General features: G+C 42.0%; 1 protein-coding gene and 1 long non-coding RNA gene across 29 annotated transcripts in view; one reads left to right on the top strand and one right to left on the bottom strand.

Moving 5' to 3' along the window:
• The window catches only part of LOC112207927 (protein FAM153B), a 72,697-nt gene extending 68,568 nt beyond the window's left edge, over positions 1-4,129 (top strand). For all 27 annotated transcript variants that reach the window (XM_063810914.1, XM_054685280.2, XM_063810918.1 and 24 more), the window contains 4 exons: positions 304-432; positions 1,160-1,283; positions 1,426-1,594; positions 2,190-4,129. The gene's annotated coding sequence lies outside the window, so the exon portion shown is untranslated. The remainder of the gene's footprint in view (positions 1-303; positions 433-1,159; positions 1,284-1,425; positions 1,595-2,189) is intronic.
• The window catches only part of LOC104006651 (uncharacterized), a 33,669-nt gene that overhangs the window by 6,157 nt on the left and 2,681 nt on the right, over positions 1-24,831 (bottom strand). The window contains exon 1 of one of the 2 annotated variants that reach the window (XR_008548302.2): positions 10,261-10,692. The exons of the other annotated variant lie outside the window; for it this stretch is intronic. This is a non-coding gene — a long non-coding RNA (uncharacterized LOC104006651). Of the gene's footprint in view, positions 1-10,260; positions 10,693-24,831 lie in introns of those variants that run through there. 2 annotated transcript variants of the gene reach the window in all.

Genomic DNA, 24,831 nt, shown 5'->3' with positions numbered 1-24,831 from the left:
TATTAAGCAAATTTATATCTTTCTTGTTATATTATTGTGTATAAGAAATAGAGATGGCCGGGTGCGGTGGCTCACGCCTGTAATGTCAGCATTTTGGGAGGCGGAGGCAGACGGATCACAAGGTCAGGAGTTTGAGACCAGCCTGGCCAACATGGTGAAACCCTGTCTCTACTAAAAATACAAAAGGCAATAAAAGGTTCTATGTGGACTTTGAAGGTCGTCTCTATCAATTTGAGGTTGGGAAGAACAGTTTTGTTGACATCCTTTAGCTGTGTTACAAGTACAATTTTGTTTTTTACTCAGGCAAAAGAAAATGTGTATGTGTGTTAAATACAGTCAGCCCTCTTTATCTGTGGGTCCTGCATCCTTGCTTTCTACCAACCTCAGATCAAAAATATTCCAGAAAAAAAAGGATGGTTGCATCTGTACTGAGTATGTACAAGCTTTTTTTCTTGTCATTCTTTATGCAATAAAGCATAACAACCATTTACGTTGCATTTCCATTGTATTAGGTATTGTGGGTAATCTAGAGATGATTTGAAGGATATTGGAGGGTGTGTCCAGGCTGCAGGCAAGTACTATGGCATTTTATGTCAGGGACACCTACAGATTTTTGTCTCCAGCCATGGTTCCTGTATAGTTTAACATTTCCACACGCTGAGGGTGTGATGGGTCTGAGTTGGGTTGGTCCCCCATGTTTGAGGAAGTGTGCCCATCATGATTGTACACCCTTGTTGTAAACTTCGGATATGTCTATTTTGATATTTAAAACATTTTCAGGTTAAGTCTGAAAAATGCCAAGATAGTAACAATATTTTAAAAGGGAATTCAGAAGTATTACTATAATAATAGAACTCATTATTAGAACATTCTAATAGTAGAAAAGGAAGTCTATTTATTTTATAAAATTGTCAGTTCAGCTTAAGATCTAATAGTCTTTTCCAATTAGCAGCAACTTAATTGAGACTACCTCAAAAGAAGAATTTAACATTTATTTTTGTAGGAAAAAAGCAATTTTAAAATAGCCTGGGAAAACTTAGGTAAGTTTTCCTTAATCCTGACTCCTAATTTGTGGCTAGAAGTGGCAATGATATGAACATAAGTTGTGCTATTTGTTAATATATTGCTTTTCATAAATCAATCCCTTTTTTGTAATTAGGTAAAAAGAGAAGAGAAAGACATTCTTGATTTTGGTGACTAGAGTTGTAGTTGCTGGAAGCTTTGCCACTAACATTGATGAACCAGATGCATGTCACCAGCCCATCACGGTGATTCTTAATGCCGTTAAGTATGAACATACAGTAAAAGACTGTTGATAGAATACATCGGTCTTATGAAATGAAATGTTTTGGTTAAGGATTTTTTAAACGAATTTCACATTACACAACTGGCTTTACTAAATCTGAGTCTTGTATTTCTGAACAGGGCACCATGGCCCGGCACTGCCACGTTTTCCAAGGAACCTGCCAGAGCTCCTGCGGAAGCTGCTCCTCGGGCGATGGAGTCCCTTCGCTGGTAGGCCCTTCTTCAGTCACCACAGGATGCCTGCCATTCATGAACAGGAAGGAGAGGACGGGCTTTGAATAAAAAACAGGTAAGTTTCCAAACTGCTTTTTTTCATCAAGATTTCAATCTTGGCTGAGCAAAGTGGCTCACGCCTGTAATCTCAGCATTTTGGGAGGCCAAGGCGGGCAGATCATGAGGTCAGGAGATAGAGACCATCCTGGCCAACATCATCTCCTCAGCACCCAGCTCAGTCATTTAGACAAAGAAAATATGTAAGATGGCCGAGCACGGTTGCTCATGCCTGTAATCCCAGCACTTTGGGAGGCTGAGGTGGGCGGATCACGAGGTCAGGAGGTCAGGAGATCGAGACAGTCCTGGCTAACACGGTGAAACCCCATCTCTACTAAAAATACAAAAAAAAAAAAAAAAAATTAGCTGGGCATGGTGGCAGGCACCTCTAGTCCCAGCTACTCGGGAGGCTGAGGCAGGAGAATGACGAGAAGCCAGGAGGCGGAGCTTGCAGTGAGCTGAGATCGTGCTACTGCACTCCAGCCTAGGCAACAGAGCGAGACTCCTTCTCAAAAAAAAAAAAAAAAGAAAAGAAAGAAAAAGAAAACATGTAAGAAACAGTTGCCAAAATAATTGAATACAGGATCTTCAACTGAGATTATTTTCTTTGTTAGGATCCAGGAAATATTTGTGAGGCCATTTGGACTTCAGTGTGAAATGGTGTTAAAAGATGAAGTCATTTATTCAAGAAGTAAACATCTGCCACCTGGACTGTGCTCAGACATTTCATTGATTTTGTTTAATAAACATTTTCTGGCTTTGGGAGGTGTCTCTCTTGGTAGAACACAGTGTCAAAGATGGACAAGATGGACACATAGTCCATTATTTGGTATTGTTTGTGTATGGGAGCAGACCACAAATTAATGTTTGGAGAACAATTTTGTCATAACACTGTTGAGGCTCAGTTGTACAGAACTGGAAAAGTCTTTCAGCTTGGCACATGTCCTGATTCAGCCTTTGTTTAACATATATTCCAATCCGGATTCTATCTTCACTGGCTACAAAGACCACCTGATACGTGCACCACGACACAGGAGCTGCTGGAGAGGGGGTAGTGTTATCACCTCAAACTCACGGCCATATTTTTCAAAAGCCAGCTTAGAGAGAGGTGTACTGATAGCTGCATAGAGAACATGCAGTCCATCCATTCTTCCCAGTGATGTACATTTCTCAATCAGTAACCACGTGGTATACCAGCCTTGAGTGTCACATCTCCCAACCATACCAAATGGATCACCTAACTGGAGGTGGGGGGGGCCCCTCAGAAATGAGATTTCGTATTTACTGTAAAATTGCATTATTTTTTCTTTTGAGGTGGAGTCTCACTCTGTTGCCTGGGCTGGAGTGCAATGGTGTGATCACTGCTCACTGCAACCTCCGCCTCCTGGGTTCAAGCAGTTCTCCTGCCTCAGCCTCCCAAGTAGCTGCAATTACAGGCGCATGCCACCACTCCCAGCAAATTTTTATATTTTTAGTGGAGACAGGGTTTCACCATGTTGACCAGGCTGGTGTCAAACTCCTCACCTCAGGTGATCTGCCCACCTTGGCCTCCCAAAGTTCTGGGATTAAAGGTACGAGCCACCGCAACTGGCTGAGAATCTTTTTATTTGCTGATTTGTCTGTTGTGTATTTTCTTTGTTCAGATGTCTCTTCAGATCTTTTTCTCACTTTTAAATTGTTTTTTAATTGTTAAGAATTTTCTGTCTAGTTTAGATATAAGCCCTTTATCAGACATGTGTTTTGCAAATATTTTCTCCTAGTCTGTGGCTTGTATTCTGTCTCTTAACACTCATTTTATTTTTACTTTTGGAACTAAAGAAGAAGAATGGTCAGCTTTCCATTATTCTTGTAACAGTAATGGCAGAACCAAGTCTGCTAATGCTACACTGAGCAAAGAAAGTCACCTGGTGAAGTCCAACATTAATGAAATGGGGTAGTACATGCAGGCGGCGTTGGGGGTGGGGAGGGAACAAATGCTTCTTGAGAGTAATATAATCTGCCATACCATCCAGGAACCTACAATGGCTATCTATTACCTTATTCTCTGGTTTGTTTAATGTTCGAATCTTTCCGAAAGATCCTTCAACCTTTCTGGAAGAATCTAATCTGATAACACCATCAAAAACACATTACTTCTTTTGGCATAATTTAAATTGTAAGACATCATTCACATTTATCAATGTTACATATATAAGAACTCACCCACCATATTCCTCCTTGAGGAATTACAGCATGTAATTCTATAACCATTTTTATAATCGTCTAACAATTTTATAATGGATTGGTTGCTTACTATCAATTTTTTAAAAGTCATGGCTTCTCCAGTCATTTCTTGCTTATCAAAATTATTTCATGAGATGGGTCTCTCCTTGTATATTTGAAAATGAGGTTTGCTTCCTTCTACTTAAAAAACAACTTGAACATACCTGTTTGGATCACATGGTCTTGTCCTGATAACTTGGAAGAGGTTGCTTCAGCATTGTTCTTATTGTTGCGGTGGTGATTATTAACATTGTTTCATATTCCGTTTAAAAAATTAAAATTTTACACGAGACCAATGTCTTTTCAATTCCAGTACAGTCTTCAGAAGTAACTAATGCTATTGGCTTTGTGCATTGTAATTTCAGACCATTGTATATGTCTTTAGTTATATGTACAGTATACACACATATGTGTCATATTATTCCATTTTTTCTAGCATTAAACATTGCTATGGAAAACTCTCAGAAAAATATTTATTTGAACAGAACTTTTTCTTTTCTCAGATGTACCCTCCTTAGGAATCTTTCTTTGATCCTTGAAGTTTGGTAACAACTTTAAATATGTGTATCCCAGCTGGGAGCAGCGGTTCACACCTGTAATTTCAGCACTTTGGGAGGCCGAGGAGGGTGGATCACCTGAGGTCAGGAGTTTGCCTGGCCAACATGGTGAAACCCCGTCTTTACTGAAAATACAAAAAGTTAGCCAGGTGTGGTGACTGGCACCTGTAATCCCAGCTACATGGGAGGCTGAGGCATGAGAATCGCTTGAACCTATAGAGACAAGGTTTCACCATGTTGACCAGGCTGGTCTCGAACTCCTGACCTCAGGTGATCCACCCACCTCAGCCTCCCAAAATGCTGGGATTACAGGCATGAGCCATTGCACCCAGCCATACAGGAGCAAGTTTAAAAATTAAATATTTTTTGGGAGGCCGAGGCGGGCGGATCACGAGGTCAGGACTTCAAGACCAGCCTGGCCAATGTGGTAAAACCCCATCTCTACTAAAAATACAAAAATTAGCCAGGCATGGTGGCGTGCACCTATAGTCCCAGGTACTTGGGAGGCTGAGGCATAAGAATTGCTTGAACCCGGGAGGCGGAGATTGCAGTTAGCTGAGCTCATGCCACTGTACTCCAGCCTGGGCAACCAAGTGAGACTCCATTCCAAAAAAATAAAAAACCTAAAATTACAAAATGTTTAGAAGAAAATAATCCTGTGACCCTGGATTATGTGGAGTCCTAATTAGGGAAAAGGAATCAGGCTGGTGGGATTGAGGGAAAGCAACAAGAAAAAGCAGATAAGCTGTAAGTTTTCCTTTCTTCATGGTCCAGGACACACAGCCCTCCTGAGCAAATAACTCACAATCTTCCTGCACCCAGCTATCACCAGACCCTCAGCTGATAGAAAAATGCAATTTAGTTCACTGCAACGTTGGTGTTATCAGTATACACAAAGCCCTCTTCAGTACACAGCACAAGCGCCATCCTATAAAATCCCCAGCAGGCCTTTGTTTCCTTGCAGTTACCTCCACACTTGCTAACTTGCCCACACTTGCTAACTTGCCCACTGCTTCCTTGCAACATATTTTCCTACTTTCTCTAATAAATCAGCCTTTCTTAACCTACAACTGTCTTGGTAAATTCTTTGAACCATCACGCCACCAGCCCCAGATAGTCACCACTCACCCATGACATTTTGGTGGCCCATATAAGGACTCTCTCTCCTTACAGGGAATCCTCTCCATTCTCTTTCCCAACTTGTGATCCTTGGTGGCCAACATCTGAGCACAGAGACAACTAAAGGTCTCTGGCCAGACCTACACTCCAGTGGGACTGACAGGGGTCCATGTGGAAGCGTTTGACCCACCACCAGGTTCAGGTGAAGGACCTAAATTTACTTTCACTTTTCAGTCTCCCAGCAGCTGGCTTCTAGTATCCGACAATTGATGGCAACTGGCCAGGGCCACTCTCTGGTGTTGTCTGAAGGCCAAAGGGTGAATAGGGCTGAGTGCCCTGCCCAACAGGAAGGAAAGCTCTCTCCTGTCTTTTCTGGTCAAAAGTCCCTAAACCCTACGTGTGACACAACTGACAGCAGAAGCTCGTTCAGAGCAAATTCACACGCATTTTGGGTGACTCGTACCCTCTCTTTCTCGCTCTGAATTATCCATCTTGTTCAGGACTTTGCTAAATCAGGTGATCCAGACAGCCTCAGAACAATGAGTCTTCCCTTATCCGCCCGCTCTTCTGACTGGCACCAGGCTGAGTTCTTCCTTTACCCTTTTTCCTCATACCTGGGCTGATCACCCAGCGTGAGTACCTGGACTGGCCACCGATTGTAAAGCCCCTGAGCAGCCGAGAGGTCTTTTCTAACGGAGGGAGGCCCCTTTAGAAAGTGTAGCCTGCATCCCTCAGCAGACATAAGTGGAGCCCTTTTCATCTTGGCAGGATATCCAGAGAGAATGCGCGGTTCAAATAGCCCCAAGCAGCATGTTTTCCAGTCCCATCATGGGATAAACCCCATCTATTCCTTTAGCCTCACCTCTAGGCTGCATTCTAAAACACTGGAGAAATTTAACCTTTAGACTCTCAAGAAGAAACGTCTAATTTTCTTGTGTAATACAGCATGGCCCCTGTGCAGAAAATCCTCAAATTAGCCTCCTCAGTCTTTCATAGCCAAAAGCAGAATAAGGAGGACAGGGCTAAAAAGAAAGAAAACCACAGGGACAAAAGGCAGGCTCAGCTCTTGGCTGCTTGACAAGCCCCCAGCCCCCTCCAGGTTTCCCTAAGAGCACTCCTCCAAATAACCGTCATTGGTACAAAAGGCTAGGCCACTAATAGGCAAACTGCCCTAATGGGATAAATGGGGAAAAAACCCACATGGCTTACCCCAACCCATAAGCTCGGCCGCTGGAAAAGGGACTGCACTGAGGACCGAAGGGCCCCTGGAACAGAATCCTGACCCCTGATGGCCTTAAGCTGAAGGGGCTCTCTGCTCCCGCTGGAGACAGCTCACTTTAACTGGTGGCTTGTGGAGGTAGGAGGAATTCATCCCATACTGTGTAGGTCTGGGGTGCTAAGGCTCTCCCTGATAGGAAATGAGCGAGAGGGGTAGGGATGCTGCCCTGCACTGTCCAGTGGCTGCAGGCTCAAAAGCCATCTTGTAAAGCTTAACCTTTTCCTCTATTCCTTTCTTTTCTTTTTCTCTTTTTCTATTCAATCCAGGAGTCTAACCTTAAATGGGAAAAAACAGTTTGTAACATCCTAGCCCGATTTTATTGTTCTCTTTAAAACTCCAGCTGCTTACATATTATGCTGTTTTTGTGCACATTTTAAACTAACGGGCAAATTACAAAAAAAAAAAAATTCAGAGCTCAAATATTTAACTTGCACTACAGAGTTAAACAGTCTTCTAAAGCTCTCGATTTTCCTCTCTTTTTTTCTTCCTGCTTTAGAACTGCTGTTACTAAGCTGCTGCTGCTGAGATAAGACTCATTATTTATGGTCTAACTAGAATGTAAACACTGAAAACTCTTTTAAAGTTAAGGAAAAAAAAGGTTAAAGAAGTTTTGTTAAACCAAACAACCTAGAATTTTTTAACCTCCCTTAAAGTTGATGGAAATAAATCCAGCACCTCTTTTAAATCTGTTTTGTTTTGAGACAGTCTCTCTCTCTGTCACCCAGGCTGGAGTGCTGTGGCGCCATCTCAGCTCACTGCAACCTCCACCTCCTGGGTTCAAGCGATTCTCCTGCCTCAGCCTCCTGAGTAGCTGTGATTACAGGCATGTGCCACCAAGCCCGGCTAATTTTTGTATTTTTAGTAGAGACGGGATTTCACCATGTTGGCCAGGCTGGTCTCAAACTCCTGGCTGCAAGTGCTCCATCAGCGTCAGCCTCCCAAAGTGCTGGAATGACAGGCATGAGCCACCGTGCTGGGCTACATCTTATTCTTAAAGCGAACTCTTTGCATTCAGTTCTACCACAGGCTCTCAGTAATTCTCCAACTGCCTGTTAAGCAGCTTCACCCTCTTGATATTAATGCTTTTATAAGGGAGATAGTACACGATTGCTATTTGCAGAGGAACCTCCAAAACTATCACCCAGATGAAACTTCTTTATATTTGTCCTAGTGATGTTATTTACCCCCACACCACAACTTCAATGCGCTGAAGTACTAGTATTTGTTTAACTGTTTTTCTCATACTCTTTACAGCCCCTCTTCTTTCCTGCCTTCCTAAGTTTACCATATATTGTCATTTTCCTTAAATACGATTCTGTTTTTACTCTATCATAGCTAGCTATTGCCTCAATGGCTGCACCCAAGCACCCACTCTACCCAGTAATATCTCAAGTTGCTAACGTAACACACAATACTGACTGCTGAATATGCCCACACAGGCAGGCACTTGAGGATGACATTACACTCCTTCCTAGCTGTCACACTATCTATAGAAGAAATTGTTAACATACAAGCCCAATAATCTGGATTCGACTACATCACTTACACACACACCAAAAACGCAGGTTTAAGAGGGGGACCTAGGCCAATGGATGCCTCATGGCAATCATCCACCATGACAAAGTGGATCGGGAAGGCACCAGAGATGGCCTGTAAGGCAAACCTCTGCATTAGAAACTCCAAGTGGTTCGGCCCTTTCCTAGGGGCTTTAACACAAGTGCATTGCAATTCTGCCCTCAACTATAATCAGGTACACCAGGAACAGGTGCCATATGACGACTCTGATCAGCTCACTGTGGACCCCCACAGGCTTTCTCTATTGCGGGGAAACAACAAAGTTAATGCCTGCAAGATTGATGATGATGACTTTATGCCTATAAACAATTCAGCAACGGGGATGGAATATATAGGAATAGGGGTTCAAGACTAGACAACTCCTCATCCTAATACATCTACATCTTTTTCTCAATTTTCCCTTATCCCATTAATATTTAGAAATCTTTATCTGTCAGACCCCACTTCTCCCACCTGTAATAATGCTCATAGGAGTTCATTTGTACCGTTCATTGTTAATGCAATATCTCATTTTGTGCCTTCTAGAATACAACAATTTCAAACCAAAATGTTACTGCAGCAATGGAATCAGCCATTAAGGGTACTCCATTAACTCTCCTTTAAACACAGCAGGACAAAATTTTAGGCTGCTAAATAAATGCTGTTCCCCCATAGTCCCACAGTCACCCTGCCCAATTCAAGTCCCAACTCCGGGGTTTAGGCCCATATAACCTCCTAACAGGCCAGTAATCCCAGGTAGGGCCAACTCTATGCCCCTGGTCAGCAGGAAGCAGTTGGAAGATGAGACCTTCACCCACATGACAAAGATTTGTCATTATTGCTCTGTCAGCAAGAAAATGTAGAGTCTTAATTAGGGAAAAGGAGTCAGGCTGGTGGGACTAAGGGAAAGCAAAAAGAGAAGGCAGATAAGCTGTAAGTTTGCCTTTCTTCATGGTGCAGGACACGTAGCCCTCTTGGGCAAATAACTCACAGTCTTCCTGCACCTATCACCAGACCCTCGGCTGACAGAAAACTGCAGGTTAGCTCACTGGAACCTTGGTGTTATCAATACTGCACAAAGACCCCTTCAGCACACAGCACAAGCATCACCCTATAAAATCCCCAGCAAGCCTTTGCCTCCTTGTAGTTAGCTTCTCTCTTGCAAACTTGCCTGTTGCTTCCTTGCAATGTATTTTCCTACTTTCTCTAATACATCTGCCTTTCTTTACCTGCAACTGTCTTGGTAAACTCTTTTTACCACCACGCCACCAGCCCCAGATAGTTACTGCTCACCCATGACAGATTAGACAGAGTCCTTCAAAAGCCTAATGCATAAAGAAAAATCTGATAAATTAAACTGCATAAACATTTAAAAAATTTTTGCTCTTAAGAAGACATCACTTAGAAAATAAAAAGAAAAATAACAGACTAGAAAAAATATTTGCAAATCATATACCTGATCAAGGACTTGTATCTAGAATATATAAAGGCCTCTCATAACGCAATGGTAAGTACACAAACAATTCAATTAAAATATGGGTAAAATATTTGAACAAACATTTCACCGAGGAAGATATACAAACTGTTAACGAGCACACGAGTAGATGCTTGACATCATTAGTCATTAGAGAAATGCAAATTAAAGCCATAATGAGCTACCACTAGAATAGCTATAATTAGGTAAGACGTTGGTAAATTACAGAACCACCTGTTTCTGTATAATAAAGTTTTATTGCAATACAGCCCTCCCATTTATTTATAATGTATGGTCTATGCCTGCTTTTACACCATCATGGCAGAATTGAGTAGCTGCTACGGAGACCACAGTGGTCTGCAAATTCTAAAATATTTACTATCTGACCTTTCACAGAAAAAGTGACAAGTATTGGTGAGGTTGTGGTAGGTAAATCATACCTCAACATTGCTGATGGTGTGTCCAGAATTGGTGGGTTCTTGGTCTCACTGACTTCAAGAATGAAGCCGCGGACCCTCGCGGTGAGTGGTACAGCTCTTAAGGTGGCGCGTCTGGAGTTTGTTCCTTCTGATATTTGGATGTGTTCGGAGTTTCTTCCTTCTGGTGGGTTCGGGGTCTCACTGGCTCAGGAGTGAAGCTGCAGACCATTGCAGTGAGTGTTACAGCTCTTAAGGCAGCGCACCCGGAGTTGTTCGTCCTCCTGGTGGGCTCCTGGTCTCGCCGGCTTCAAGAGTGAAGCTGCAGCCTTTTGCGGTGAGTGTTACAGCTCATAAAAGCAGCGTGGACCCAAAGAGTGAGCAGCAGCAAGATTTAAAGCAAAGAGTGAAAGAACAAAGCTTCCACAATGTGTAAGGAGACCCGAGCGGGTTGCCACTGCTGGCTGGGGGGGAGGGGGGCAGCCTGCTTTTATTCTCTCATCTGGCCCCACCCACGTCCTGCTGATTGGTAGAGCCCAGTGGTCTGTTTTGACAGGGCGCTGACTGGTTCGTTTACAATCCCTGAGCTAGACACAAACGTTCTCCACGTCTCCATCAGATTAGTTAGATACAGAGTATCCACACAAAGGTCCTCCAAGGCCCCACCAGAGCAGCTAGATACAGAGTGTCGATTGGTGCACTCATAAACCCTGAGCTAGACACAGGGTGCTGATTGGTGTGTTTACAAACCTTGAGCTAGATACAGAGTGCCGATTGGTGTATTAACAATCCCTGAGCTAGACACAGGGTGCTCCAAGGCCCCACCAGAGTAGCTAGATACAGAGTGCCGATTGGTGTATTTACAATCCCTGAGCTAGACATAAAGGTTCTCCATGTCCCCACCAGACTCAAGAGCCCAGCTGGCTTCACCCAGTGGATCCCGCACCGGGGCTGCAGGTGGAGCTGCCTGCCAGTCCCGCGCCATGCGCTCGCACTCCTCAGCCCTTGGGTGATCGATGGGACTGGGCGCTGTGGAGCAGGGGGCGGTGCTCGTCGGGGAGGCTCGGGCTGCACAGGAGCCCACGGAGGCGGGAGAAGGCTCAGGCATGGCGGGCTGCAGGTCCAGAGCCCTGCCCCGCGGGAAGGCAGCTAAGGCCCGGCGAGAAATCAAGCGCAGCGCCGGTGGGCTGGCACTGCTGGGGGACCCAGTACACCCTCCGCAGCCGCTGGCCCGGGTGCTAAGTCCCTCATTGCCCGGGGCCAGCAGGGCCGGCCGGCTGCTCCGAGTGCGGGGCCCGCCAAGCCCACGCCTACCCGGAACTCTAGCTGGCCCGCAAGCGCCGCACGCAGCCCCGGTTCCTGCTCGCGCCTCTCCCTCCACACCTCCCTGCAAGCTCAGGGAGTGGGCTCCGGCCTTGGCCAGCCTAGAAAGGGGCTCCCACAGTGCAGCGGTGGGCTGAAGGGCTCCTCAAGTGCCGCCAAAGTGGGAGCCCAGGCAGAGGAGGCACCGAGAGCGAGCGAGGGCTGTGAGGACTGCCAGCACGCTGTCACCTCTCAATGGGAATGTGAAATAACAGTCTGGTGGCGTTTTAAAAGGTTAATCACAAATTTACCATATTACCCAGCCATTCCATTCCTAGGTAATAAAGAGAAATGAAATTATATGTCCACATGGACTTGCACAGGGATGTTCACAGCAGCATTATTCATACAGCCAAAAAGTGGAAAGAACCAAATGTTAATCTACTGGTAAACAGACAAGTGAAATGCAGTCTATCTATACAATAGAATACTATTAAGAAATAAAAGGGCCTGGCGCAGTGGCTCACACCTATAATCCCAGCACTTTGGGAGGCCGAGACGGGTGGATCACAAGGTCAGGAGATCAAGACCATCCTGGCTAACATGGTGAAACCTTGTCTCTACCAAAAATACAAAAAAAATTAGCCGGGTGTGGTGGGCCCTGCAGTCCCAGCTACGCAGGAGGCTGAGGCAGGAGAATGGTGTGAACCTGGGAGGTGGAGCTTGCAGTGAGCTGAGATCATGCCACTGCACTACAGCCTGGGCAACAGACCGAGACTCTGTCTCAACAACAACAAAAAAAGAAATGATATATTGATACATGCTACAACATGGATGACCTCAAAACCAGTACATTGAATGAAAGAAGCCCGATGCAAAAGATCAGATATTATATGATTTCATGTATATGAAATGTCCAGACGAAGCATTAAACCTAGAGACAGAAAGCAGATTAGCAGTTGCCTGAACCTATGGGTAGGAATAGGGATTGGTTACAAATAAACAAAAGCAGGGGATTTTTGGGGGGTGATCAAAATGTTCTAAAACTTGATTGTGATGGTGGTTACACAACCCTATAAATATACTAAAAATCATTAAAACACTTAACATGTGTAAATATTGTGGTATGTAAACTGTGCCTCAACAAAGCTGTTTTAAGAAAGGCTATAAAAATTACATAACTTTCTAACTGTAAATTACAAAGAGAGAATCTGGTTCTTAAAGGAAAAATATCAAAGCAATGACACAGACAAGCTCACACTAAGCCTAAAGTGGGTTGGGGTATAAATATACCATATAAAAAACAAGAAGAGATTAAACCACAAATGTGATTTCCCCCATTATAATAAGATAGTTTGTACAATTCTTTCCTGATGAATGTGTAAGTCTTGAATCAGACATTTTTTGAGAAAATATGAATTACCAAAATTGGTTCAAGAAGAACCATAAAATCAGAAGTTAAAAAAAAAAAACTTTGAAAAACAAGTACTGAAAGAAACATTCCATAAAAAGGCACCAGATCAAAGATTTTTATGTGCAAGTCCTTTCAAATTTTCAAGGAACAGTCAGTCCCAAATATTCATCAAATGTCTCCGAGGTTACTGGACCCTGTGCCGGGCACTGAGCTCCAACAGTGTTCACAGTCGGGCATTCTCCACGCTCTCACGGCACTCACAGTTGAAGAGGGAGGGGCAAATGTTAATCAAAGGTACCACCTCTAGGCCCAATTATTAACTTAGGCTATGACCTAGAGAAAAGGGCCCCAATTCTCCAGAAAGTTGTAAGATATGTTCTTGACATAGATTGGAAGTTTGGAGAGTTTTCCATGACCTAGGGATGCTGTGCTGAGATCTGCCAGGGACTAAGCATTTCATAGAGGCTCCCATAAAGGCCCTGCCTGGGTCAAGGGGGAACATACCATGTTAGAAGGGTCACTATGGCTGAATTTCAGGGAGCAAGTGGGGAGTGTGGCACAATGAGACTAGAGATGTAGGCTGTGATAAGAAGACAGAGACTGGCAGGTCATCTTAAGGATTTGGGGGTTTTAGTCAAAGACTGATAGGAGATGATTAAAGCCTTTAAATGCATTAAAGCAGAACAAAAAGACATTTAAAAAAGAAAAGAAACATGATCAGATTTGTGTTTTGAAAATATCCCTCAAGCAATAGTATGGACAATGGACAGGAGATGGGCCTAGGGTAGATGTAAGGGAATAGGTTTGAAGGCTACAGTAAGAGTCCTGGTGACAAAGAATCATGGCTTGGATAGCAGAGGAGATTTAAGAGATGATGCAGGAGTTAAGCAGGCTTGGAAATGGATTAGATACGTGGTTAAGGAGAGAGAGGTGCATGGCGGGCTATAAGCAACTGGATAGATGGTGGTAGTGTTATTCACTGAAATAGAAAACACAGAAAGAGAACCAAGTTTTGAGGGAAAGACGATTTGTTTTCTGAGTAGAGACTGAGGTGCTTTGGGGGTGATGAAGGATAATGCTGAGCGAACAGTTTCAAATGTAGGTGAATTGTTCTGGGAAGACGTCTGGGTTGGATGAAGAAACTGTCAACTGCATATTTACTGAGAGGCTGAGTGAGAACTCTGAGAAAGATTAGATTGAAAAGAGAAGAAGACTTTAAAGAGCTCATCACTGAATTGACTGTAGAGGAGAAAGAACTGGCAAAGGAATGAGAAGGAAGGATTGGGGAGGTAGAAGAATGTAGTGTGGTGGAATTAAAAGGAAGAGTGTTTCAGAGAGGGAGAGGTCAACAGTGTCAAATGCTGCCCAGAAGTCGTGGCATCCTTTAGATATAACAATGTGTAGGTTGTATTCCTTATCTATTGCTGTGTAACAAATTACCCTAAACTTCAGCACCTTACAACAACAAATATATATTAACTGATTGCTGTGGTTTGAATGCGTCCCCTCCAAAATTCAGGTGTTGCCAATGTGACAGTATGAAGGGGTGGGGTGTTTATGAGATGATTAGGCCATGAAGTTTCCTCTCTCATTAATGGGATTGAGGCCCTTATAAAGGAGGCTTCTTGCAGCATTTGCTTAGCTCTCTCTTCTCCTCTTCAACCATGTGAGGACACAGTATTCCTCTCTCCCAGAGGATGCAGCAAGAAGGCCCTCACCACGTACCCGTGCTGGCACCTTGATCTTGGATTTCCCAGCCTCCAGAAACAGTGAGGAAATGAATTTCTGTTCTTTATAAATGACCCAGTCTTAGGTATTCTGTCACAGAAGCATGAACAGATTAAGATACTCATGCAGTTTCTGAAAGTGAAGGATCCAGGAGCTGCTCAGCTGAGTGATTTGGGCCCAGTGTCTCATGAGGCTGCAGCCATCTAAAAGGCCAGTAGGCCTGAAGGATCCTCATCCACCAAGGCCCACTCACACCTGGCTCTCCCAGAGTAGGCAATCTATGCAGGAGAGAAACGTTGAAGTCACATTGTCTTTTTCAACCCAGACTTGGAAATCACCCACCATCACTTCTGACACATTCTATTTATCATACGCAAGTCAACCAAATACAACCCACACTTAAAGGGAGGGAAATTAGACCTGCCTTTTGAAGGAGGGACTTCTAAGGAATTTGTGGACATGTTTTAAAGCCACCACAGAGGTCAGGGGACCTGAGTGAGCACTATCTCTGCTGACTAATGAGGAGTGGGAGCTAGATTGGGGTGGGTTGAGAAGTGAATATGAGGCTAGAAAATGGAGCCTGCTAATGTAGATGACTCTCTCAGGAAGTGTGTGAAGGAGAGAAAATTGATTAGAATAGTGTTGAGGCCTGATATGTTGATAATCATTAGTCTGCAGGAATTAGAAGGAAATCCCAGAAAAATGGAGAGCAAATGGTGTCAGATTGAAGGAGAAAATCATAACCTAAAACATCCAGAGGAGAAAACCGCAACAAAAGGTAAGATCAACTTGATGGCTCTCCAACCTCAGGAGCAGCGGATATGAGGAAACAGGAGTGAGCCCTGGGCACCTAAGAGTAACCTTCTCCAGCGTTTGCAAAGCAACTGGCAGCAGAAGCTTAAGAGCAGTAAGTGCGAGTGTGAGCACCTGAGCCAGAGAGGCAGGGCGTTGCAGTGCCCACGGTAACTATGTGGTTTCCCCCAACACACACACATGCCTGTCCCAGAAGACTGGATGCTAACAAACCCTATCCCATTGCAAGTCCAAATTCCTTCCTGAAATTACTGGCAACAAGATGCTATGAAAAAATCCAGCACTCACATGTGAGCTAACAGGGAACTTCAAAAATTAAGACAAACACCCAACCAAGAATGACAAAATATTTGAGGAAAACTCTAACACTAAAAATGAGAAACACCACCCCGCACGAAGGAGAGAAGTCACATCTAAGGAAATAGAACTAATAGAGCAAGCAACATGACTTCCTCTGAGGGGGAAGAAACTGGCTCCGAATATCTTATACCTGAGCCCCAGCTTTGACATTCACAAGCCAAGAATGTGTCTTTTTGTATTCTGGTTCCACTGTGACCATCTTCTTTAAGGCAAAGGATGACTCCGTCTAGTTATCTGAATGGTGAAAGAGTTACATACTGGATAAAAACAGGTGGGCTTAAATATCAATATTTTCCCAGCACATCAAAGAATTGTTATGTATGTTATAATATTATGTAACCGACTCAAGATGAAAGGCACTAAAAGGGACAAATGGTGATATTTCATACCAGTAAAATAACAATTAACTTGAATTTTTATATATCTCACATAAGCGCTTGTAAATATATAAATCAAAATATAATAGAAATATCAGACTTCTGATAAGATGATGAAATGAAATTGTATTAGCAATTTTCTCCCTCAATACCTTACAAAATGAGCAATAAGTGGTAAATGCACTCACACACACACGCGTGTGAGTGCACACACACACACACGTTGAACACGCACATTATCGGCATCGCCAAACTAGATCGGTAGTTAAGAAGAGAGTCTAGAGCAAAAGGAGGTCCAACTTAGCAACACTGCAGCCTCAACCCCCAGTAGCCTTACTGGAGAACTCACAAAACCCTGAAAATACTTGCTAACGTCATCAAACCTGGAGTGATGTAACCTGAATGGGAATCCTTATCTTTTACTTCTTCTAGGTAGTACATATGGATCCTAGAAAAGAACACGGGTTGGGAGGAAGTGGGGATGATTAACAGGTACAAGAAAAGTAGTTAGAATGAATAAGACCTAGTATTTGCTAGCATAACGGAGGGGACTATAGCCAAAAATAATTTAATTGTACATTTTTACATAAGAGTATAATTGGAGAGTTTGTAACACAAAGGATAAATGCTTGAGGTTTACCCCCATTTACCCTGATGTGATTGTTACACATTGCATGCCTGTATCAAAGTGTCTGATGCAACCCATAAATATATGCACCTATGTACCCACAAAAACTTTTTTTTTTTTTTTTGAGACGGAATCTGGCTCTTGTCACCCAGGCTGGAGTGCAGTGGTGCAATCTCGGCTCACTGCAACCTCCACTTTCCAAGTTTAAGTGATTCTCCTGCCTCAGCCTCCCAAGTAGCTGGGATTACAGGCACCCACCACCACGCCCAGCTAATTTTTGTATTTTTGTATTTTTAGTAGAGACGAGGTTTCACCACGTTAGCCAGGCTAGTCTTGAACTCCTAACCTCAGGTGATCCACCCACCTCGGCCTCCCTAACTGCTGGGATTACAGCTACCATGCCTGACCAGAAAAATATTTTTAAAGAGTAGGGTAGGTAAAAATGAAACTGACTCTCAGACAAAAGGAAAAATTTCAAAACTACCCACTGAATTGGGAAAATGTTCCACAGAAGAAGAAATCCAAATTGACAAACTTTAAAAAGATTGTTTTAAAGCCCACTGACTGAAGGCCATCAGGAACATTTCTATAGTAGAAAATAGTTTGGTTTATTTACCTTGCTGCAGGAGCGGGGAAAGCACTCCAAAGGAACTGTAGAGGTCTCAACAAGGAATTGAAAGGGGCTTCTCATAGGATTTGGGCTTGTACTAGATTATTTCAAGAAAAGCTGGAGAAGTGAGGATTAGCTGTGAGTTGAGGGTTGTTAATAAGTTAGGGCAATGCAGTGGCTGGGATATCTTAATTCTAATCTAGGAAGTAGGACTCAGGTAAGACTACAGTCGTCATTGGTAAATGAGCAGCAGTCACTCCAGTTAGAAATGGAGAATGTTTTATTGTTTCCATGGTTGCAAAATGGCTTTTCTCTATTTTGTTCCAGACATGGTCATGCAGTAGCCTTGTCTATATCCCATTTATATTCTAGAAAGTATTCTTTATGTTTGTTTGGGAACACCATAACCTGACTCCTAGCTGCCAAAAAGGAAGTGTTACACTTTCTCAAGATAATCAATCTCACTAGCAGTAAGGTAAATACAAACTATAGCAGCAAATACCTCTTTGCACACATCAGATTGACAAAAATAAAAGTAGTAACACCCATTACCAAGGGAAATGTAAGGTAATCATTTTTCTCATACATTGATAATATAGGGTGAATTATTACAGCTTTATAAATTATTGTGGAGAATTTCTAACATATCTAAAAGGAAGACAGTGGTATAATGGACTCTCATTATACCAGCTCCAACAATTGTCAATTCAAGGCCATTGATTTTATCCGTTTCCATCCACTTGTCTCTCCCCGATACCTTTCTGAAGCAAATTATTTTATCCATAAATATTTCAGAATGTCTCTTGACCATTATTACATCTAAAAATAGAAAACCAAAAAGTCCTTAATTTAGTGAAACATCTACGCAGTGTTCAAATTTTTTTTTAAGAGACGGGGTCTTGCTCCCTGCCCAGGCTGGAGCGCAGTAGCACGATCATAGCTCACTGCAGCCTCGATCTCCTGGGCTCAAGTGATCTTCCTACCTCAGCCTCCCCAGGACCTGGGATTACAGGCATGAGCCACCACACCTGACCCTGTGTTCAAATTTCCAACTGTCTTGTAAATGTCATACTTTTTCTATTTTGTTTGAACTGAGATCCAAATAAGGTCCACACATTGATACTGGGTGATATGACCTACAACCTTTTAAAGTAAGTAACATGGCCTTATACACTAAAACCAAAAATATACATACCCTTTGATCTAGTGATCCTACTCCTAACAATGTAAGGTCGAATCTGAGACTTACTGTGACACTGTAATGACAAAAAACATGAAAACAGCTTGAATGACCATCGATGGGGAAAAAGTAAATAAACATGTACCTCTACAGTAGGAATAACTATGTCACTATTTAAAACAAGTAGGATCTGTAGTGTATTGATCTGGTGGCTGTCCGGATGAATTAAGCAAAAAAAAAGTGGTTAAGAAATATAGTTTATGATCTCACTTTAGTAAAAGCAAATGACAAATTCACAATCTCTAACATATATTTTATATATTTCTATGTGGTGTACATGTGTCTGTGTATCTTTGGAGAGGCTTACATGATTATGGAGAAATATGTACAGGCTTACATACCTGGGCAAACAACATTTGCCTGGTGATGGTGGTCACGATGGTGGTCAACAAAGAATGTATAAGAGCATAAAGGGAGATAACAAACAGATTTGCAAAATTGGAAAATATTCACAGTATGCTAAGTGAAATGTATAAATCCAAAGTCTAGCCACAATATTGTTAAAATATGTGAAACTGAATATGCAATGGTAACTAGGACAAAGGACAACTTAATGAGGAGTAGATTTTTGTCTTGGATGTCTTTTTTCACAAGAAAGTAACATTGGAACAAAGAAAAATAGCATTTTATATATTGTTATTAATTAAATGCATATTAGAACAAAACATGAGAGCACACCAACTTTTGTCTATTTGATTTTGTCAATAACATGAATGCAGAAAATGTTCAGATAATTATTCTGTACAAAATGGTGTTAATAACTTCAGTTCTTTGCTACCTCAAGGTAGACCTCATACTTGGTCAAAACCACCTCCAAACAATCCTGGAATGCCTGGTTTTATGCAGTTACCCAGTAACTCCTGTAAAACTAAGGTGGACATTGTGGTCATTAATGCAATTTGGCTTGAATTGGTGTCCTAATCCAATTATTACTCAAATCAGAAATGTAAAACAATGTCATTGTTTCCTACTACACTTGCTGCTAATGAACAAGTTGTACAAAGACAGGATTTGTTCAACTCATCCTCCCTCAAATCATTTCCTACATTCTTCTAATTTAAAGGATTGCTTTTGCCCAGGTTCTTTTGAGCTCTGCTTGCCCTGGAGTCCACCTGCCCCATGAGTAAACTGGCTCAATTCTCCCACTACGTCCCTCCACTTAGTTAAAATTCATGAACTACCATAGTGCCTTAAAACATTATGCACCTGGCCAGGCGCGGTGGCTAACGCCTGTAATCCCAGCACTTTGGGAGGCCAAGGCAGGCGGATCACGAGGTCAGGAGATCGAGACCATCCTGGCTAACACGGTAAAACCCTGTCTCTGCTAAAAATACAAAAAATGAGCCAGGCGTGGTGGCGAGCACCTGTAGTCCCAGCTACTTGGGAGGCTGAGACAGGAGAATGGCGTGAACCAGGGAGGCGGAGCTTGCAGTGAGCCGAGATGGCGCCACTGCACTCCAGCCTGGGGGACAGAGCAAGATCCGTCTCGAAAAAAAAAGACAAAAACATTATGCACCAATGCAGGCAACTATAAACAGAAATATAAAGCCAATGTTGGAGTTGTATGGTCATAAAATGATTCAGAATGTGCTTATAATTTTTAATACTATTGCTCACCTGAAAATTACAAAATTACTTTTTCTTTTTTTTTTTTTTAACCCTAGAATTTGCAGACTCCCAGGAGGTCTGGGCACTCAAATAGAGAAAGAGAGTTAGGATTTTACAAAGCTTATTGATGAAAGCAGGTAGGATGATATCATCAATTAGCCTGCTAACTAAACTCTAATTTAGAGCTGACTGGCCTTGCAATTGGGAGTAACTGTTTAGTTCCTTTCTTTCCTACTTCCTCACTTGGACCATTCCCCTATCACACAATGCTATTTGGAACATTTGGACAAATAATTCAACTTTAAATCAGCAATTCCACTTCCAGAAATTTAACTTAAACAGATAGATATCTGGTCCAGAGTATAAAGATGCATGTGCAAGAATGTTTAAAGCAGCAAGATAATACTGTAAACATCCTAAATGTTCATTATTTGGTGTCTTGTTGAATATGCAAGCAATGTAATACTTTGTAAATGTTAGCTATTCATATAGATTTCACTGTTACTGAAAAAGATGAACAGCATACGAGAAAAAAGTCAACGTATATGAACACAGTTTAAAGAAAAAGCTACAAATAGCCAATGAGCACTTTAAAAGTGTCATAACTTCACTCATAATGAAGTAAAGGCGATCAGGACAAGACACCAACCTTAAATTATTTGATTGGCAACAACTAAAAAGTCTGATAACCAGCGCTTGAAGAATTTGGGGAAATAAGCACTCTCAAGTGCTTTTGTTGATACGTTATTTGGTGCAACCTTTCTGGATGACAATTTGGTAATTTCTATCAATATGTAAAGTACACATCTTCTAACCCAGTCCCCCATGCTTAAGAATTTCCCGGGCCGGGTGCAGTCGCTTACGCCTGTAATCCCAGCACTTTGGGAGGCCAAGGCAGGCAGATCACAAGGTCAGGAGATCGAGACCATCCTGGCTAACAGGATGAAAGCCCGTCTCTACTAAAAATACCAAAAAAAATTAGCCGGGCGTGGTGGCGGGCGCCTGTAATCCCAGCTACTCGGGAGGCTGAGGCAGGAGAATGGTGTGAGCTCGGGAGGCAGAGCTTGCAGTGAGCCGAGATGGTGCCACTGCACTCCAGCCTGGGTGACAGAATGAGACTCCGTCTCAAAAAAAAAAAAAGAATTTCCCTGCAGATATGCTGGCAAGACTTCTTAGAAGCTCAAAGATGTTGTTATAACATAATTGGTAATAGTAATAACAAAAATACACAAAAACCCTAGAAACAACCAAAATATCCATGATAGAAAACCAATTAAATAAATTATGGCACAGCCTAACAAATGACTTTTTAATGTAAGCTGTTAAAAAGTGACAGATATGTTTACCCTGCAGTTAGGAAATAATGCCCATGATAAATTAAAAAAAGCAAAGTAAATAACTGTACAGTGTGATTTTTTTAGGGTGTGTTAGAACAGATAAGTATGTGTAGTAAGTAAGTATGTTTTGAAGGATTTACAAGAAACTAATAAAGGTATTTAGTGTTAGGAAGAAGAACTAGGAAAGAGAGGGTGGCTTTCAACTTTCACTTTTCATTTTGTAGCACTTTCATTTGGTAGCAAGAATTTACTGAACTCACAAGATGTTTCTTTTAGTTTTACAAACTGTTCAATGAGGGATACCAAGAATGGGAGAACGTGGTATATTTTTTTGCTTGCTTCTTTGTGGTTTTCTATATAAAAGCAAATACGCTATTTTAAAATATGAGCCAATAGACAATATGGATACTATAGATCCATGTTCACTGACACAGAAAACCATAAGGACATATCAATTTAGGAAAACCAACTGTGATGCAATATGCATAGTCTGATCCCATTTATGTAAAAATTTTGCACATGTGAGTATCGGCCATTTAGAGATATCTGGAAAGATGTTATCAAAATATGATGGAGTTACACATTCTGCTTCGTAACCATTCTCAATTGCTTTAACTTTCTCAAATGAGGATTCTTCAAACATAGGGAATGAAACAAAATTTTTACAAAGGCCTTGATATCACAGCAAATTTGAAGATGGGAAGGAAGCAGGGAGAAAGTATAAGAAAATGATTTAAATAAAGTTATGTAAACTGAGAGGCCGCCTGCTGAAGCAATCCAGTGGAAAAGCTAAGAGTGCCCTGAAACTGGAAGATTAGACCTGGAATCCCACAGAAGGGACAGAATGTTCCCTAGAGCAGGGAGAAACTTGAGCTAGCTGGCTTTAGCATAAACAAAAGCGGGTCTGCAGGCACTGACCCTGCCATGTAATGAAAAATAGAAAAAAGAAAAAATATTTTAAAGATGAATAACCACCACCAAAAAAAAAAAAATCCCCATTAATAAGGCAGGAAGCTTTGTATTTAGAATGTTTTTACCACAAATGATGGTTTCAAATCTCAATAGCAGGCTGCGTGCGGTGGCTCACGCCTGTAATCCCAGCACTTTGGGAGGCCAAGGCAGGCGGATCACGAGGTCAGGAGTTCAAGACCAGACTGGTCAACACAGTGAAACCCCGTCTCTACTGAAAAAAAAAAATACAAAAATTAGCCGGGCATGGTGGCGTGCATGCCCAGCTACTCCCAGCTACTCGGGAGGCTGAGGCATGAGAATCGCTTGAACCCAGGAGGCGGAGGTTGTGGTGAGCCAAGATCGTGCCACTGCACTGCAGCCTGGGTGATAGAGTGAGACTTCGTCTCAAAAATAAACAACTCTATACCAGAGCAGATATGTTATTCGATAAAGCTAAAAATGTATTTAATTTTAGTAAGTACACATGAATTCAGGTAAATACACAGAAGCAGCTCTAGAGGAATAAACATAACAGCACTGAAAAGGGGGAATTGCGAATCTGGATAGGGGAGGTGGCAAAAGGGGCCTTTAGCCTTGTCTGTAATGCTTTTAAATTTTATAAAAGAAAACCATGCACATAGTGTGTTCTATTTTGGTAAAATAGACGTAACACAAAATTTACCATTATAACCATGTTAAATATACAATTCGGTGGCATTAGTTCATTCACAAAGTTGTGCAACCATCACCACCATCCATTTCCAGAACTCTTTGTCATCCCAAGCTGAAACTCAATACCCATTAAACAATAACTCCCCATTCTCCCCTTCCCCAACCCCTGAAAACCATTATTCCATTATCTGTCTCTGTGAATTTGCCTATTCTAGGTACTTCATAAACATGGAATTGTATAATATTTGTCCTTTTGTATCTGGCTTATTTCACTTAGCATAATATTCTCAAGGTTCATCCATGTGACATGTTATCAGAATTTAATTCCGTTTCATGGCTGAATATATTATTCTATTATATGTATATACCACTTTTTTTAATCCATTCATCTGCTGAGAAAGACTTGTTTCTACCTTTCGGCTATTAGAAATAATGCTGCTGTGAAGATTTGCAGACGAGTACCTGTTTGAGTCCCGTTTTCAGTTTTTCTGGGCAAATACCTAGGAGTAGAATTGTTGAATCATACGGTAATTCTACATCTAACTTTTTGAGAAACTGCCACACTATTTTTCACAGCTGCTTCTCCATTTTACATTCCTACCAGCAACGCACAGTGGTTCGTTTCTCCATATCCTTCCCAAATTTGTTTTCTGTTTTTTAAAAAAATAGCCATCCTAAATGGGTATAAAGTAGGATCTCAATGTGGTTTTGATTTGCATCTTCACACATTTTTTCATGTATGAATTTTTCATTAAAAATTATTTTAAAAGAAAAGAAACAATTTTTTCTTCATTAACCAACTAGTGATACCTCCTTAACTGCTAAGCTCTTTGAGAACAGAGGCAATAGCTGTCCTGCTCACTGCTTTATCCCCGACCCCTAACATAAGCCTAGCATCTAGCAGGTACTCACCAAATACAGTATTCACTGGATGCATAAAATACTACATTAGCCTCTCAATTTACATGAGACTAATGTATGGTTTGGGGGGAGTGAGTCCATGAAAAAGTGTCACCTTAAAAAAAATACACAAATTTCTGAAAAACATACAATCACTTTGGAAGTCTTGGGTAAACGGCACACTTCAAGACAAATCCAGGATGGCCAAGGAAACATAAGTGACATTACTTATAGTTTTAAGGAGGGCAACTTCACAGCCAGTATTCATCCCACCTGGGTTGCCAAGTAAGGGCAGGGTACTTTTAAGCTGTTCTCGTATTATACCACCAGGGGTCCTGAGTTTCCTGTATTTCAGGCAGGATGGCTGATGAGAAAGAAACAATCTGAACACTCTTGTGTCTTGCCACAGTAGAGTAGGCCAGAGCTTGGCTAGAATCAGCAGCAGAGGCCAAAAGAAGTAGAGGGATGCAGGAGATGTTTAGGAGGTAAAACAGACAGGACTTGTTGAGGAAAGGGGAGAAATCAAGTGCAATGCTCAGGTTTTTCACTTCAGCAATTGCTGGCTGGTGGAGCCATCACCATAAGACACACAAAGAGAGCAGGCTTTTTTGTGGGTGTGGGGAGCATAAAGGTGAGTTTGGCTTTAGACTTATTC

The sequence above is a fragment of the Pan troglodytes genome, chromosome 4, assembly GCF_028858775.2.
Source record: "Pan troglodytes isolate AG18354 chromosome 4, NHGRI_mPanTro3-v2.0_pri, whole genome shotgun sequence".
NCBI lineage: Eukaryota > Metazoa > Chordata > Mammalia > Primates > Hominidae > Pan > Pan troglodytes.
This window is presented reverse-complemented; position numbering and strand designations above follow the sequence as displayed.